General features: G+C 39.0%; 2 protein-coding genes across 2 annotated transcripts in view; one reads left to right on the plus strand and one right to left on the minus strand.

The window, feature by feature from the left end:
• The window catches only part of AVEN (apoptosis and caspase activation inhibitor), a 199,278-nt gene that overhangs the window by 98,597 nt on the left and 81,312 nt on the right, over positions 1-19,369 (minus strand). The gene's annotated exons all lie outside the window — the stretch shown is intronic.
• The window catches only part of CHRM5 (cholinergic receptor muscarinic 5), a 96,453-nt gene continuing 94,308 nt past the window's right edge, over positions 17,225-19,369 (plus strand). Inside the window, exon 1 of the mRNA XM_019435298.2 lies at positions 17,225-18,144. The gene's annotated coding sequence lies outside the window, so the exon portion shown is untranslated. The remainder of the gene's footprint in view (positions 18,145-19,369) is intronic.

Here is a 19,369-nt window from a genome sequence, read left to right on the forward strand (position 1 = left end):
ATTCACTCCATCTGGCCCAGCTTTTGAAGAGTCTGTATCAAGGTGGCTATAGAGATAACAGCAGCTCACAAATGAGGGGGCAGAAATATTAATATCGCCTTCATTGAGAAAAATAAGTCAGTTGTTTTCCACATAAAAAAAAAAAAAAAAAAGCAAAAAACAGGGGCAGCCAGCTGGCTCAGTCAGTAAAGCACACAACTCTTTTCATCTCAGGGTCCCGAGTTCAAGCCCCACATCGGGAGTGGCGCCTTTAAATTTTTAATTTAAAAATTAAAAAAGCAAAAAAAGAAAAAGAAAAAGTTCACTCTAGGTTTTTGGGGGAACAGGTGGAGGGAGCTGCAACACGGCAAAGCACCAAGAAAACACACTACACCTTGCAACCCACTGCAAGACCTATTAGAGGAGGACTCCTACATGTATCCTACGTCCCCATCTGTAGATGCTTCTCTATAATTGATAGCACCTGTAGCATCTGCTGATGAGAGAGAGATTACAAATTAAGTCTCATTCGTTACAATTTCAGCCTTCTCTGAGTCAGACATCAATGCATTCCATGGCAAAAAAATTATAATGAATGTCTGAAAAGATACAAAATTGCATAAATGATGAAATACTATTCACTCTTTTAAAAAAAAAAAAAGAAATGGCTCCCAGAACAGCGTCAATGGAAAAACAGATTAAACAAGCATTAGGTTTTTGTGCAACAATTCAACCTCATCTTATTTTCGGAGATGGTTGAACTAGATGTGGAAATGACACTGTCCCACCGAGGAAAATGATGCAGGCCAAAGTCTGTCAATCAACCAGTAACTGTAATTGAGTGCCTAACATAGTACCTTAGGAAGAAAGCTGCCCACACGGACACCGAGTTTGACAGGACCCTTGTTCACATGGAGCTAAAAAGGAAACGACTCAGGGGTGTCTGGGTGGCTCAGTCACAGTTGAGCTTCCAACTTCTGCTCAGGTCATCATCTCCCGGTTCTTGGGTTCAGGGCCCACATTGGGCTCTCTGCTGTCAGCGAGCAGTCTGCCTGGGATTCTCTCTCTCTCCCTATCTCTCTGCCCCTCCCTGACTCACACCTTCTCTCTCTTTCAAAATAAATAAACTTAAGTAAAAATTTTAATTATTAAAAAAAAAGAATTATTTTGTTTTGCTTTGTTTCCAAGGACATATAGATTCCCAGTATTAGTAAAACAGACTTCTCCATCTACTTCTAGTCTCACACACTCAACTGTTGAGAGGAATGATACCTGAATTATCAGTATCTATATTTCTCAGTCATTAGGTTTTCTTTTTTTCTTTTTTAGGCTTCATTTTTTTAAATGCTTATTTATTTATTTTTGAGAGACAGCATGCATGTGCATGTGAGGGAGGGGCAGAGAGAGAGAGATGATTCCAAGCAGGCTCCACTTGCTAGAACAGAGTCTGACATGGGGCCCAATCCCATGGGACCGAGAGATCATGACCTGAGCTGAAACCAAGAGTCAATGCTCAACTGACTGAGCCACCCAGGCTCCCCAGTCATTACGTTTTCTAATGGACAATGACTACCTGTCCAAGAATCCAATACAAAATGATACCCTTAATTTTCAGACAACATAGAAGATACTTATTTATCACAGGTTTTTTTTTTTAACAACACCTGCAGTCTTGCCTATCAGAAAATCCTGTAGGATCTATACTGATCAGCATTAGAAGTACTCTCTTAGTTTATCTTTCTGCTTCAGCTTTTGCCTTAGTGACTGAGAAGGACTACTGAAATATACTTGGGCACAGGATTAGTTGGTTTGGTTTTTTGTTGTTTTTTTTTTAACTCTAGATAGCAATCAAATTGTGAGAAGGAAAATGTAAATGAAGGTAACTTTTTGGTTTGAGCATATAATTGTATTCTTTGTTAGGAATGTAAGCAGACAGGAAACTCATTAAATATTTGGTGCCCTATTTGCCCCTAATACTTATCAAATCTGAAGGCATAATCCACAATGTACAATGCTTAAAACCATGGAGTGCTGCAGAGAATGATAACATCCCAGACCAGAAGGTATCGCAAATAGTTATCTGGGCTAACCTTTTGCCTCCGATGCTGAAGTAGTCATGAAAAGTGATACAGCATCATGAATTCTAGGTTTCTGAGAGTCAAACGGGCAATGAAGCAGGAGTGATAAAAGAAGGATAAGAAATATGAGGAGGGGGGAAAAAGAAATATGACGGGAGGGAAGGGAAAGGGAATTAAAAATAAAAAGCACCGGGGTGCCTGGGTGGCTCAGTCGGTTGAGTGTCTGACTTTAGCTCAGGTCATGATCTGGCCATCTGTGAGTTCGGCCCGGCATCGGGCTCTGTGCTGACAGCTCAGAGCCTGGAGCTTGCTTCAGATTTTGTGTTTCCCTCTCTCTCTCTCTGTCCCTCCCCCACTCACACTCTGTCTCTCTGTCTCTGAAAAATGAATAAACCTTAAAAAAAAATTTAATAAAAAATTTTTAAAAATAATAAAAAAATAAAAAGCACCATTCTGTTCATTTAATGCCTATTACTTGCTTTTCCAAAATCAAGCAGTAGTAGTTCATCTGTCTCCCAGTCAGTAACTATGTTAGCTGTTCCCTGGCAAGCAAAGAGAGACAACGGGGTCTCTCACTGGCCACTATCGTCCTAAACATCCAGTGATGTAGCATAACTCACCGTAGGAGAATCTGACAATGGCAATAAGCAACTAAAATAGTAAGAGACATACTTCATTTATTCAGCATCTTCAAATACAAAGTATTCTCTAAAACTTACATTTGAGGTAACTGGGAAAGAAATCCCTTTAAATGATCATTTATTGGGTGTGTGACATCTGTTTCATTTAAAATTCCATTTTAATGTTTGGGCATAATGTAACCTCTTGTGGTGACCCTGGGTCAGTCATTTCAAGTGCCACTCTGGGGTGCTGGTCCCTGCAGGGCTGTTTGCTTCCACACAGATGAGCACTTCCAGTTCTCGCCTGGACGTGTCTGGTTTCCCTGTCTTCTCCCCTGACGTCGGTTTCCTGCTGTCGTTCCGTGCTACTGGCAACAGGCTTGCCTCTACGTTCCCTGCCCCCTTTGAACTTGCAGACCCTACTTTTGAGCCCCCACCTCCTGCTCCTGTTATTCCTTCGACCCGAACACGTGTCTCCAACACCACGCATCCTCACCTTTGCCAACGCGGTATCTCACCAAACTTTCTGATCTGTCAGTCTGAGAGCTGAAAATATGTCTTCTGGTTTAACGTAATTTGCATTTTCTTATCATGAGTGGGTTGAGCATCTTCTCACATGTTTAAGAGCCATTTGAATTTCATGTGCTGTGAACAGTCTGCTCATAGCCTTGGCCCATGTTCAACAAGGTTTTTAAAACTCATTATACATACATTGGCAATTGGTTCTCTATCACAGGAGCTACAATCCTCTCTCCAACCCCCACCCCATGTACGTAGTCATTTGTCTTTCGGCATGGCTTTGCCAGGCAAAAATTCTTAATTTTTATGTAATCACATTTAATGGTCTTTTCTTTTATGGTTTCTGGGTTTTGTGAAATATTCAGAAAGACTCTCCCCATTCTGACATTACAAAACAATTTGGCAGTGATTCGTTCTAAGACTTTTATGGTTTTTTTTATTTTACACTAAAATTTTGACCCTCGTGGACTCGATCCTGTGACATGGTATGAGTTTTGAATCCCACTCTTTTTCCAGTTGGTGACTCCACCAGTGCTAACATCACTGATTAACAAATCCATCTTTATCCCAATGATTTGAAATGCTTTGGAGTTTTTTGCTTATGTCATGATCCCCTGGTGCTTAGGATTTCTGGTGTAATGGTATTGAAATAAACTAGAATTAAGAGCAGTTGAGAGCTAAGGCATTGCCTTACAGCTTCTGAAAGGACAGAAATTTCCTTTATCTGTGAGCTCTTTGGGGCAGGTATTGGGGACCCAAGTACCCTTATGTGACTAGCAAACAATAAATGCTTAATAAATGTTCTTTGAATGAATACTAATCCACATTTTTTAAGACCAACCACAGATTTAAGTTGTGTTCAGGTTTGAGAGAAAAGTTGCATCACTGTTGATTAACTATGTGTGTGCCCCAAAGGTTAAGTCTGTCAAACTTCCCTGCCCAACCTGACCCTTCCTTCTTTTTTTAAAAATTTTTTAAATGTTTATTTATTTTTGAGAGACAGAGACAGAGACAGAGCACAAGCAGGGGAGGGGCAGGGAGAGAGGGAGACACAGAATCCAAAGCAGGCTCCAGGCCCTGAGCTGTCAGCACAGAGCCTGACACAGGGCTCAAACCCACAGACCATGATATCATGACCTGAACTGAAGTCGGATGCCCAACTGACTGAGCCACCCAGGCGTCCCATAACCTTTTCTTCTTTGACAAAAGTCCTTCAGTCTAGTCAATATCTAGCAACCTCACAAGAGTCAATGAACATTTAATCACAACTCAACTAGTTACATCATAACCAGTATGGAAAATAATTTGGCAGCTTCTTAGAAAACCCAACACAAATCTACCCTATGACCCAGCATGTCCACTCCTAGAGAAATGAAAGCATACAGCCACCAAAAGACTTGTACATAGTGTTCATAGAAGTTGTCTTCATAATAGCCCAAAATTGGAACTAGGGAAATATCCGTGGACAGGAGAACTGATGAACAAATTGTGCTATATTCATATGATCAAAACTAGTCTGCAATAAAAAGGAATAAACTACATGCAATAATATGAGTGAATCTCAAAACCATTACATTGTGTGGAAAAAATCAGACATAAAAGAATACATATTGCCTAATCCTATTTGCTTGCCTTTAAAGACCAGTCAAACTAATCATGGTGACAGAAAGCAAGCCAGGTTCCCTGGGGAGTGGAGGGCGACAGGGAGTGGAGGGCAGGTGGGGCGGGGGGGGGGGGGGGGGGGGGGGGGGGGGGGGGGGGGCGGGGGAGGCCTTTCTGGAGTGATGATGGTAATGTTTCATAGCAGCTGTTTTCAAGGTGCTGTCCCTGAACTAGCAGCATCTGGAAATTGTTAGAAATGTAAATTCTCAAGTTCCTGCCCCAGACCTACTGAATCTGAAACTCTGGGGGTGGGGGGGAGGGGTGGCAGGGAGGGACACAGCAACCTGTGCCTGACAAGCCACCCTCCTGTATCTGATGCATACTCAAGGTCAAGCACCACTATTCTATTTGTTTGCGGTGGTGACTACACAGGTGTATACAATTGTCAACACTTGTCAAAATGTTGGCTTAGGACCTGAGCATTTTCTAAGTAAATTACACATTATTTTGTTAATTTAGATACAATTCTTTAAATACTATCTTTAACCCCCCCAAAAAAATAAAATAATAAACAAATATTATCTTTAACCCAAATGGGTCTCCTCTTCCTATTTTCCTAACCTTGATAAATGGCAAAATAATCCACCCAGGAGCTTGAATGGGAAAGCTCCCTTTCCACTCCCTCCCTGCCTTTGCTCCATGCTGGCAATTCCCACCTTGTCCGACTCAGTCTCTACACTGCCAGAGCTATTTCTCTATGTCAGCTCAATGTCTTCTTGCTGCTTTAAAAACAAACAAACAAAACAAAACAAAAAAACAACATGGCTCCCTTCTATCCATCTGGAGCATAAAGTCTCTAGTCCTTAGCAGGGCATCAAAACTTCTGGCAACCTGGTCTCAGCCCAACACATCCAATCTGATCTCAAGCCATGGGCCCCTTTGGAGCTCACACTGTACCAACAATGGCACAGTCAGGGTATTGCTAACATACCCAGCGTGTTCTTGCCTCCAATCCTTTGTTTGAACAAAGGCTGCTTCTCATCTCTCAAATGCCATCTCCCCCACGTCCCCACCTGGTGTAATCCTAGCTACCCACTAAAATCCAGCTGCAATATCACCTCTTTTGTACAAGTTCCCTGTCATCACACCCCAGGCAGCAATAATTGCTCTCTCCTATGTGCTCACATTTTCCTACTTCAGAGAATGTATATCTACCTGTGCCTCTCTTTTTTTCCATGCATAGTTCAGTCTCCAAGACTCTTCATTTTTAGGTAATCTCTTCATATCAATCCCCTACTTAAGACCTTTTAATAGGTCCCTATTACCTACCAGATGAAGTTCAAATTCCTTAGTAGGAAGTCCAGTCCAAGCCTACCTTTAGTAGCCTGGACAGCTCTAACGTCTTTCCCACCTCTCCCTGTACTTTATTCAAAGCCCACAGCCCTCCAAGCACCAAGCTCTCTGGTGTTTCCAGATGTTTCCATGTGCTTCTCCCTCCACCTAGAACACCCCCCCTCCGTCCCCCTCACTACATCCTCTGTCCTCATCTTCTGTGCTCCCCTGTGGACCTGAGTCCTAGAGTCAGACTACAACAGCCAGTAATAGGTCATTAGGTCAAAGGAGTAGGAACAGACAACAAAGATTAGAAGCCAGGTGAACTGGAGTCAGAGCAAGAAAGAAGAAGAGGAGGAGCTGATCCTTCCCAGCAAATTCTGGAGAAATCATGGTAAGTACAGTGCAGCGTCCGACCCTGAGAAGCTCAGCTTGGTGGAGATTGGACAGACATACAAACAAGTTTACACACCTCAGTGTGTAACACAAAAGGATGTTACTAGACAAGACAGGACACACATCAAATACACAGAGACACATATTTACATGAGTTGTGAGATTTAACCAAAGCTCAGAGAGCTCACTAAGAACAAGATGCTGCTGAACTCCAATACCATCAGAGCTGTAGTGGATGAACTACTAAATTACTGGTGAACTGTGTTTCCATAGGGAAGTCATTTAACCCTTCAGAGCCTCAATTTCCAAATTACAAACTAAGATAACTTGATCAGATACGGAGATTTCCTTTAGCAATAAAATATTCACAACCAGAAGCAGAATCCTAGACACTGAACAAACAAATGGACTTTTTCGACATGACCAGAGAGGAGAATGACTTTTAATATTCAATTATAAGGGTAAACAAAGCCAATCAGCAGATGGAATTTTATATGTCATGTCAGTGAATAGGATGTTGAATTTTCAAATCCTGAAAACTGCAGCTTACAATGGAACCTGCTGACACAATGTCCACCACAGTAGCAAATGCACTACACAATCAGGTTGTTATGGCAACTAGAATACCTGGGTTAAAGAGAGGAAGAGAGAGTCGGTGTGTGTGTGGCCGATTTTCTTGCCACTTCCATTAGAAATATTTTTAATGCTTTACAGATAATAATCCCAAACTTATATTCTTCACTTAGCATACAACAAGGCTCTTGTTAATGTTTTGGGATCAACAAGAAAAATAAAATTAGCTCCCAGGGCAGGGGGGTCAGGGTAGTTCAAAGAGTACATAGCCAATGTCTACCCCCAACTCAGCTTAACACAATTCCTCCAAGGAAGCCACCCTGATCTCTCCCAGTGAAATTAGCTATTTCCCCGCTATGTGGAAGCCCCATGTTCCCTCTTATTCTACAAATGCTCTAATAACTATCACACTAAGGGCGATGTTTTTCATTTGTATGTTTGTCTCTCTCACTCCATCAGCTGCTTGGGAACAGTTTATCCTTAGTTACCTTTATACATCCAGTGCCTAGAACAATGCAGATACTTTTAGGTGTTAAACTGCTCGACTAAGGACTCAAGAATCAACCCTGTATCAAATTGTAAACGTAAAATCTCTCTACAGGGACAATATAATTTTTTACCTTACCAAATGTATTTCTTATAAAACATACTTCATTTTTGTATTATTCATAAGAATTTCTCCTATGAGAGAAATTGAGAATTCAAGAGCATGTGTCATGGAAAGAATTATAGGCTGGGATTCTGATTCCTGGAGTTCTACTATTCAACATACCTCCTGTTAACCAGCCACAACATCTGCATTCTTAAGTAAATGCCAACCTCTCAGATGCTTAGTATTCTCACCTAGAAAATGGAGGTGCCCAGACCATCTGAGAGCCCCTCCCACCTATGAACCAGTGTGGCCAATACATTTTTTAAAGCATTTAAAGAAATGTGAACATGTCAAAAGCCATTCACAGAAGATTTTAAGGAAATGATTCTCAAGCAGGTTTGGGGAAGAGGTGGAAGAGTACATGATACTCATTCCTACAGTGCTTTTTCCAATCACACCACATGCAGGGAAACTGACTTATCAGTTCTTTTCCTACCTCCCTGAAATACCTGCAGGGAGAGCAGTTATGATGAGTATGTGTTACATGTAAATAGTGGAGACAAAAAAAAAAAAAAGGCGAGGTTAAAAACCATTATGTGAAACACAGAAAAAGATCTCTTTACAAAAGTAACACTTAAGAGTATATTGATGCTCATATATAAAGATTGTGTTCTTTCACATGCCTCAAGTTTTTGAGAAGATAAGAATTATCAGATCCATAAAGACCTAAATGTGAGACAGGAAACCATCAGAATCCTAGAGGAGAACATAAGCAGCAACCTCTTTGACCTCAGCCAGACCAACTTCTTACTAGACACGTTGCCAGAGGCAAAGGAAACAAAAGCCAAAATGAACTACTGGGACTTCATCACCATAAAAGGCTTTGGCACAGTGAAAGAAACAATCAACAAATCTAAAAGGCAGCCTACAGAATGGGGGAAGATATTTGCAAATGACCTATCTTATAAAGGGATAGTATCCAAAAATCAATAAGGAACTGATCAAACTCAACACCCAAAAAACAAACAATCCAGTGAAGAAATGGGCAAAAGATATGAATAGACACTTTTCCCAAAGACATCCAGGTGGCTAACAGACACATAAAAAGATTCCCAACATCACTTATTATCAGGGAAATACAAATCAAAGCCATGATGAGATACCACCTTATACCTGTCAGAATTGCTAAAATTAAACAACACGAGAAACAACAGGTGTAGGGTGTCTGGGTCACTCAGTGGGTTAAGCATCCAACTCTTGATGTCAGCTCAGGATCTCAGAGTAATGAGTTCAAGCCCTACACTGGGGTTCATGCTGAGCGTGTAACCTATTTAAAAAGGAAGAGAAGGGGCGCCTGGGTGGCTCAGTCAGTTAAGCATCCGACTTCAGTTCAGGTCACGATCTCGCGGTCCGTGAGTTCGAGCCCCACGTCGGGCTCTGGGCTGATGGCTCAGAGCCTGGAGCCTGCTTCCGATTCTGTGTCTCCCCCTCTCTCTGCCCCTCCCCCGTTCATGCTCTGTCTCTCTCTGTCTCAAAAATAAATAAACGTTAAAAAAAAATTAAAAATAAATAAATAAATAAAAAGGAAGAGAAGGGGAAGGGGAAGGGGAAGGGGAAATGGAAGGGGAAGAAAAGAAAAGAGAAAAGAAAAAAAAAGACAAGAAAAGAAAAGAGAAAAAAGAGAAAAGACAAGACAAGACAAGACAACTGCAGGAGGAATGCAAACTGGAGAAGCCACTCTGGAAAACAATGTGGAGGTCTCTCAAAAAGTTAAAAACAGAACTACCCTATGACCCAGCAATTGCACTACTAGGTATTTATCCAAAGGGTACAAAAATACAGATTAAGAAAGGTACATGCACCCTAATGTTTATAGCAGCATTATCAACAATAACCCAACTATGGAGAGAGCCCAAATGTCCATCAACTGATGAATAATGGATAAGGAAGATGTGGTATATATAAACAACAGAAAATTACTCAGCCATCAAAAAGAATAAAATCTTGCCATTTGCAACAATGTGGATGGAGCTAGAGTGTATTATGCTAAGTGAAATAAGTCAGAGAAAGACAAATACCATGATTTCACTCATATGTAGAATTTAAGAAACAAAACAATAATAAATAAACAAACATGGCGGGGGGGACAGAGAGGGAAACAAACCATAAGAGACTCTTAAGGGTTGATGGAGGGAGGTGAGGGATAGGCTAGATGGGTGATGGGTATTAATGATGAGCAGTGGGTGTTATATGGAAGTGATGAATCACTGAATTCTACTCCTGAAACTAGTAATGCACTGTATGTTAACTAACTAGAATTTAAATAAAAATTTTAAAAGAAAAAAAAATTATCAGATCCACAGCTCATCCTATTCAATATTCTCTCTCTCAATCTTCCCTTTCCCAAAGCTGCTCCTCATCTGGCTTCCTCCATTTCAGCAAATGGCATCTCCACCCACTTACTTCATCCTCTTACTGAAGCAGACTTTTGAGAGTCATTCTCAACCCTTCATTCTCCATCAAATCCAGACACCGAATTCATCAGCAAGTTCTACCTTTTACACCTCCAAAATTTTCCTCTATTCTGTCCACTCTGTTACTTTTCCATTGTTACTACCTTAGTCTAGGTCACAGACTGTTTGTGCACCACCAAAATTCTTATGTTGAGTCCCTAACCCCACAGTGTGATAAGCGTAGGAGGTAGAGCCTGGGGAAGGGGTAGGTTATGACACTGGAGACCCCAGAAGAAACCTGAACATCCTTCTCTCTGCTATGTGAGGACATAGCAAGAAGGCAGACATCGGCAAGCCAGGAAGAGAGTCCTCACCAGAACCGGACCATGCTGGCACCCTGATCTTGGACTTCCCAGCCTCCAGGACTATGATTAACAAATGCCTGTTGATTAAACCACCAGTTTATGGTATTTTGGTATAGCAGCCCAAGCTAAGATAGGAACCATCATATTTTGCCTAGACCATTACAATAATCTCCTTACTACTCTACCAATTTCTTAATTTCTTACCATGGCACACAGGACTCAAGAAAGATGTTTTAAAAACATAGCAAATCAGGGGCACCTGGGTGGCCTAGACGGTTAAGCATTCACCTTCAGCTCAGGTCATGATCTTGCAGTTTGAGTTCAAGCCCTGCATCCAGCTCTGTGGTAACAGTTCAGAGCCTGGAGCCTGCTTCAAATTCCGTGTCTTCCTCTCTCTCTCTGCCCCTCCCCTGCTCCTTCTCTCTCTCTCTCTCTCTCTCTCTCTCTCTCTCTCTCTCTGTCTCTCTCTCTCTCTCTCTCAAAAATAAATAAACATATAAAAAAATTTTAAACATAGCAAATCATGGCATGCCCTTGCTTAAAACCTTTAATTTCCCCCTTATCTTTCTGCATAACATCACATAGTCATGATCGAGATTATTTTCACTTATTCATGACTACATTAAAAGGCATCTACCACTTCTAACTCATAGAGCTCTAAACTAGAATTTATCCCAGGCAGTTTTATATATTATTACCCAGTCCTGGGACCCATCTTTTACCTCTGTCTTTCAAATAATTAAAAAACAAACAAACATTGCATGAAAATGGTCTCAACTTGTAGAGAATGCCCAAAGTTCCTCCATTCCAAGAAATGATATCTATTCCTATAGTTTTGTTATTGGCTCAGACAAATGACCTATTCACATAAAGGTCCCCAAGATTACTTATATAGTTAGTGTTTATTCAGGTTTTTAAAATAGAATTTAAGGTGTAAACTTTGTCGAAATACATTTTTAAATCTAATAAAATATAACCCACTTGTTACTAGTCATCCATATAGTTATTTATGTCTAAAATCAAGCTACCTTCTCTTCTATAATTGTTCACCTAAGTATTCAAGTATTCTACACTTAAAAAAAAATAGATCTGCCATCCAGAAGGTCACTAATCTATAATGTTCACAACTCCCTCTGGAACACTGTTACAGAAGAAAGGCTAACAAATTGCCAGGATTTTATTTTGTTTAACGCTTCTCCAATTTCACCCTTAACTTCTTTTAAAATTCACAATTGCTATTTAGTTCAAAATACCCACATAAAAATCATTATGAACTAGTATAGCCATTAAGCTGATAACGACTGAACCAAAATTTGGGTCTTCCTAATATAAAACAGATAGCACTACGTAAGAGAAAACCACTCCAAACAGCTCCACTGTTTTGTATGAAAAAGAAAATAGCACTAAAACTTACTGTGTAAAATGGGTGGTTGGACTACATTATCTTCGAAGTCCCCTCCAGCACTAAAATTAAATTAAGTTCCATAATTATAATAATGACAACTGCCGACATTTATTTAACACTTGCCAGCGATGTCCCAGGCACTTTGCTAGGAGTTTTTCATGGATCATTCACAATATGTCTATAAGCATATTACTAGTAAGCACGTTACTATGAGACACTTCTCTATTTAAATATCCCTAACATACCAGGGATGAAAATGGGACACAGACCCTTTCTAAAAAATTTCTCTAGTAAAGGAAAATGGATACAGAAGGCTCTAAGTTATGGGGCTTGCTTTGTTCCCTGGGATTGGGAGAAGTGGACTGTTGTATGAAATTGTTCCCTAAAGATCAGATGCATAGAGCTGCTGAGAAGGGCATCAGAAAACACAAACCAGAGCCTACCCAAATAATCCTGCTGTCCCAGAGAATGGCTCCCTGCCATATTGATGAAGACACATCATCGGGCTTGATCAAGAAAGCAGAAGTGATCTCAGTATAGATGAAGAGCTACAGGAAAGTTCAAGAGCATTAGTGGCACTTTGATAAGCCTAGAAATCTGAAGGATTCTGGTAATAGGGATCTAAAAGTATGTGATGTGGCCATGCCTAACACGCAGTTTTGTGGCCGTTATGTTCACACTTCAGTGTCCCCAGTAGACTGCAGGGTTCTCCAGGGGGGAGACCTTACCATTTTCTTAATCTACCCTCAGAACAGAGCATAATCTAGAACCTAGAACATAGAAGCACTTAATTAGTATTTAAGGGAAATACCAGTAACTAATCTCCCAGGGAACATATTTATTCCACTTACTGGGTTGTGCCTATAAAATCAGAGATTTCTTTTTTTCTTTTTTTTTTTTTTAACTTTTGGGGAGTTTTATTTTTTATTTTTATTTATTTTTGAAACATTTTAATTTATTTATTGTTTAATTTACAAAATCAGAGCTTTCTAAAGTGAGGTATGGAGACCTCTAGTGGTGGTCTACAGTTCATTAGAAGTCAAAATCTGAAGGGCAGACTGGAAAGGGCCAAACTAGGACACAGGTGAAGGCCTTAGCTGAGTGAAACAGGGGAATGCTCTGGTAAAGCAATGAACTAAAGAAGTTTAAAAAGGAGACATTTTTAAAAGTCCAAATAAGAAGATAAAAATGGAGGGGCGCCTGGGTGGCTCAGTTGGTTAAGCATCCGACTTCAGCTCAAGTCATGATCTCTCAGTTCCTGAGTTTGAGCTCCGCATCATGCTGTTGTCAGCATGCAGCCTGCTTCGGATCCTCTGTCCCCCCTCTCTCTTTGCCCCTCCTTTTCTCAAAGGTAAATAAACATTTTTTTTTAAATAAAATAAAAGAAGATAAAAATGGAATCCATTTATCTGGATGAGATACATCTGAAGAAAGCAATGGTTTCCTAATAATTTTATAGTAGAGTACCAACAAGTCTGGTTCACATCCTCCCCTAACATCACATGTACTTAACATTTTTTTTAATTTAAACTTAAATGACTAATATTCTAAAGCATATCTACTTGAGAGACTATGAAAGAACAGAATGAAAGAAAATACCACCCCTTTATAAACTCTTAGCATGGAAGAAAAGAAGGAAACATTCATTCTATATTAAACTCAGTATCTTTTTCTCAAAGATAGTCAATTTGTAGGATCATCTGCCAGTCATCAGGTACCCCTTAATCTGCAGATCTCATTGTGGTAGAAGGTTGGTGATGCCAGAGCCACCACTCTTTCAAAATTCTGCTAGGAGTCTCACACTCGAAGGGAAGAGGTCCATCATCTTTTTTTCTCAGTTTGGAATCTCTCTGGATTCTGGGCTCTGGAACCACCTTGCCTGGATTCATATCACAGTTCAACATATTACTAGCTAAGTCAACTTAAGTTACTTAAGCTCTCCACATCTCAGTTTTCTCCTTTATAAAACAAACAACAGTCTGCATCAAAGCTGTGAAAGTAGGTACACTGAACATTCTAAGGACCTAGAGCACTGTCATGTATCCAGTAACGAACTAGGAAGTAGTTGTTAGTTTTTACAGGCTAGAATGATCTAGAATGATCCAGGTAAGCCAACAAAGACTTGATGTCTTTCACTAAAGCAACAAGAAAATATATGTATTCTAGAAAGAGCTTGCATGATTCTACAATACTCCCTTAAAGTGCAACTTCTTTTCTTGGTTTATTAACTGAAAAATAATCACACTCAGTTGAGATTATGAATATTTAAACTGCCCTAAAAATAGGTAGTTGCTACAGAAGAAATCTTTAACCACAACTCCCACTCACTTAAGAACTGGAGAACATAAAGAGGGGACTGTTTTTTCTTTTTCCTTACAAAAGCTGTTATAGTTTTGTGAAGGCTCAAGATCACCTATGACCACACTTCTAGGTGTGGACCAAATGTTCATGCAAGGAAGAATTTTGAGGAGGAAAACAATCATTAATCTTATTATACATAAAGTGTTTTAAAAATCTATAAAGCCTATGAAACTTCTAAGTTGTCTGGTCAACTTTATAACAGAAATGGGAGTTTAGATCAAATATGAGAATAAAGGCAGTTGCAAAATGGGAGATGGGAATTGAGACATCTGAATGACAACAACAAAACCTGTGCTTTATTATATGCATCAGAAAGAACGTCAAGTTCATTTTTCTGAGACTTTCCCTCCTTCCCCTCATATGGGGGTGGGGGACAATGAGAGACAAGCCACCTGCCCAACTAGCTACTTGACAAATTAGATCTCTGAATAATACTATTCACAGGAACAACTCCATGCTTTTGGAAAAAAATGATTCACACAATGGCTGAGGTGCACCTATTTCTTTGGTTCGGAACTCTACAGGGTCACTGCCTGAGTCACTGTTTTCCTATTAATTCAGTTTATAGTTAGTGCACTGGGAAATAATGATTGGAAATAGAGTGAGGACTTATACCCAAAATATACTCCTTATCTATTAGTCTAGTTCCCTCTATAGCCACTCTGTCACCAATTATACAGCGTTCTATAGTAAAAACTGCATATTTGCAAAATGCCACCTAATATTGGTATTGCATTATAAATGATCAAGGGGGAAAATTACAGAAATGGCTTAGGAAAAAGAAGCCTTTTTCCTTTAGTTTATTTGTATATAATGGTCATAGTAACTCTTTCACAAACTTTCAATAAAGCACATAGGTAGGTAATAAAGCACGTACACTGCTTGTTCAGCAACATTTAAGTAAGCACAAGGCTTTCAAAGGGATTGTTTGAGAATGTAAGAAAGTGCTACACAAAGCTACCAAACAATCATGTCGTAACATGATATGCAGCAGGAGACAGAGCCTTTGGAGAGCAGTATTATTCTATAGGCTTCCACAGAACTGGAAGCATGGTCCTCAATAGTGACTTTGAGCCTAGGTAGAAGTTCCATCTACGCCCATTCAATGGTTCCCCATATTTCACCTTCCCCATTCTCATTCATCTAGCCAATTTAAAAGATGGAGACAGAGGAAGAATGGGTGGGATCAGAGAGAAACAGAGAATCCAAATGAGAACCAATTTCAGTGGGGTCCAGTGCCCCACACAGTTATTTCAGGAACTTATGTTACTACATTCCAGGAAAACACAAGTAGACTGCCAAATGCTCTGCGTTTTCAAAAAGGAGCTGGGAGTTCCAGTCTTACAGGAAAATAAAAATTCACACTAAAGGAAAAACCTGATATTATGAGAAAAATTATAAAACAATTTATATAATTATGTATAATTATATAATATTAGAGTCACTGGTTCTCACCAACACAATGGCCCATTTGATTTTTACTTCTCTATTTTTAGATCTTCACAGAACTCTAAGTCACATTCAAACGTTGAAACTTGGTTTAATAATCAATGGTTTGAAACTTGGGAGTATTTATTACAACAATGTTCTACTGTGTTTGATAAGGTAAATAAGCAAGATGGTCTTTTTCAGCAATTAAGTAGAACTGACCCTGGAATTTGATTGAATTTGCCCAGCCTAAAAGTAGACTCAATAGCTTGGGGCAGAATTTTAGACCTCATACTCCAGAACAAATCATGAAAAACTTGCAGAGTAATGAACCTAACCAACAGCTAGTCATAACCACAGAAAATTACATTCCTTTTCAGCTATCATTACTGTGCATAATGTTAAGTGGGCAAGAGCTCAAGAAAATATTCTGGAGATATGTTCTCCTCTTATCTAGATATTCCTATTATAAATGTGCATAGAAGACTGCTATAAAACTAAATTTTATTTCTTCATTACATGTGATCTAAATTAGTGTTTAAAATTCTAATGCCTAACAACTAAATATATGAACCCTGCCTAGATTCTAATTCAAAAAAAAAAAAAAAAAACCTGGTCAAGACACCATGTCTGAGACAGGAGAAATCTGAAACAGGCCAGATATCATATGACCCCGAAGAATTATTAACAATTAACCTCATTATTAACTACTGTTCATTATAATTACTATTAGGTGTGATAACGGAACAGTGGTTATGTGAGGTGTCCATACATGCTAATGTATGTAAGGATGGAATGAGATTTGCTTTAAAATGTTTCAACTAAGAAAAAAAGTTAAACGAAGCTAACATGGCAAGAACTTGGTAATTGTTGAATCCAGGTAATGGGTTGATGGAAGTTCATACATTATTTTTTCACAGTTTTGTGTAAGGTGAAGTTTTTAATACTTTTAAAAAACATTTAAAAAGCATTTATTGTCCCGAAACACAGTCCTGAAAGGACTCTATGAAAAGGTAAGAAAGGAAAAAAATCCTGTTTTATTTAAAAAATGAAGTACAAAAATTATAAAATTGACACTTTTTAGATCTATTCTTTTATACAGCTCCTCAGAATTCCATGTAATATTTTTAAATAAACACCCTGCTAAAATTTTATACTAAGTGATGACTCATAATGTTCTATTCCAAAGCAACAAAATGCATGTGCCCAAGACATGTAAAAACAGGTGTGCCTTTTCACAAAAAAGCAGCCTTTTCCCTGCTACAAATTTTTAAAACTCACAATATATTTTTCTATCCCATGGGATTTTTTAAAATTATGTTCCTTCTTTAGAGAAAACTAGATTATGAGAAAACAGCTCAGCGGAATTTCTGCAAATAATGCAAAGGTAAAATACAGAGTACTTTCTTCCAGCCAAAAGGATGAACAGGAGGAAAACAATGAACATTTTCACCAGCATTTTGGAACCTTATTCCAGCTCCCTCTTTGCTCAGCTCTTTTTTTCCTCCCCAAATTCGTCACTTAACTGCCTGTCAAAACAACTCTTGCCCATTCTACCTGATCACATTCCAGAGCTGCAGCTCTTCCTGGATTCTCTTCACAATGACAGGCTGCTCAGAGAGCACCTATCAAACTGAATATGATCATCGGCTCCTTCCTCTTTTCCTTTCAGGGCATACTGCTGTCCATCAGGAGAAGTAATTAATGGGTTTATTATGTATGAAAGCGTCATCCCATCAGTTTGCTGTCTGGTTTGAATAGCTCCTATCAGCTCTTCATTCATGCCAAGTATGCTAACTGTCCGGAGGGATGATAAAGCCATACCTTCTTTGGATTTTCCCCTAGCTATTCACAAAACAGTGTCCCAGAACTATGTGTTGCAGAGGCACAAGGAAGACAGAAGAGACCCCCTTATCCTCTACAAAAAGGAAGCCAGTGGACTGAAAAGTTGGTAAAGGGGAACACAAGGAGAGCAAGACAGTGCAAGAGAAGATCCGAGAGAGATCCAGTCCAAGTGATTTTTTTAAAGCAACTTGATCCGGGGGCACGTGTAATGCTGAAATATGGACAGCAGAACTTTTCCAGAAGGTAAAAACATCTATACAAGGACCCTGGATTTCTCACTGCTGAAACATTCAATGAATTTTTAATAAGTTCTGAACGCTCAAGTTGTCTGTGGTCAGATCAACTGCTGTTACCGGATAAAGAAAGGCAAAACTCACCCCCTTTCTCTATAATCCTATTCAAGTGGAATCTTCATCTATTGCGTGCTGCCCTAATGCTACAGGATTACCAGGAATACAGACAGACAGACACTGCATGAAATAAAACACAGTGGTGAACGAAAACACGCAAGCCAAGTAGAGAAGGCATTTCAGGTACCGAAGCTTACTATTTCCAGCCAGAATTAGATTATTGGGCTTCACACACACCACTGCCAGGTAAGATCTAATTTTATAACATTACTTTCTATCCTGACTACTGAAACTGAACCTGCTGAATGCTGTGCACGAGCCACTAGATTTGAATTTCATGCGACCTTCCCTTAAGCTTTATGCAGATTTAAGCCTTGTGAGGTAAACACTTGCTTTTACTTATGCTGCATAAAAACTACTCATTCGTAACTAGATAAAAACATCCCCAAAATCTCATTCATTTTTCATTGGATATGTCCCATCTTTGTCTTCATTTTTAAAATCCCAATTTTGTTTTATTTAATAGCTTGAAAAACATGCATGAAGAGAACCCTGAATGGGGCACGAGAGCCATTCACAGATGCTATATACCAAACATATTCAAATGAAATTTGATTCCCAGGGCACTTGGTAAAACAAAAATTAACGCATTTTTAATATTTCTATTAATGCAAAAGAAGAAAGCTCAAGAACTGATTTTTACCATTACAAAAAAAAAAAAAAAAGCTGTGATGTCACTCTCATTCACCCTCAAGAAAAACAATCTCTAGCAAACTAAAAGGCAGCACCACAGTAGAATGATATTCATACCCTAACAGTAACAGTACTGGGCATATTTGTGTTAACAGACTAAATGAGGACATTTTTATGATTTAACAACAGAACAAAAAGATGTCTGGTGTCTTAGTACCACAAAAGCTCTACCTCAGATCAATGGTCCAAACAGCAAAATGTAAAGAACTACTGGAGCCCAAGAATTTTAAAAGGTCCAAGTGCCTTTTAGAAATTCCCTAGAAATCACTCCATAATGAGACTTCTAGAGAGACTATCATATATATATATATATATATATATATATATTTTTTTTTTAAAGACACACACACACACACACACACACACACACACACACACAAAACAGGACAGTCAGAATTTTAATTCCCTACATAGATTTTTAGGCAAAATTCAACTATATTGGTTTGCATATAAATTCAATAGGAAAAGTTCAAAGCTTAATCTTTTCATAAAGAAACCCTAAAGTAAATAATACATTTCTATTATCTTAGAAGAGATAAGGGAAACAATAAAAGCAAATCACACCTAACAATAGAAATGATCTGATGATACAAGGAAAGTTATCAGAGGTAATTATGCAGTACCTGCCAAAAAAAATTTTTTTAAGTCAAATTTGAATTTCTCTTCCATTTCACTAAATTCTTTCCTTTTTTCAAAGCTTTAATTAGTAGAGTGAATT

Source organism: Panthera pardus, unplaced genomic scaffold (genome assembly GCF_024362965.1).
Source record: "Panthera pardus isolate Hobbes unplaced genomic scaffold, ASM2436296v1 HiC_scaffold_24, whole genome shotgun sequence".
Classification (NCBI taxonomy): Eukaryota; Metazoa; Chordata; class Mammalia; order Carnivora; family Felidae; genus Panthera; species Panthera pardus.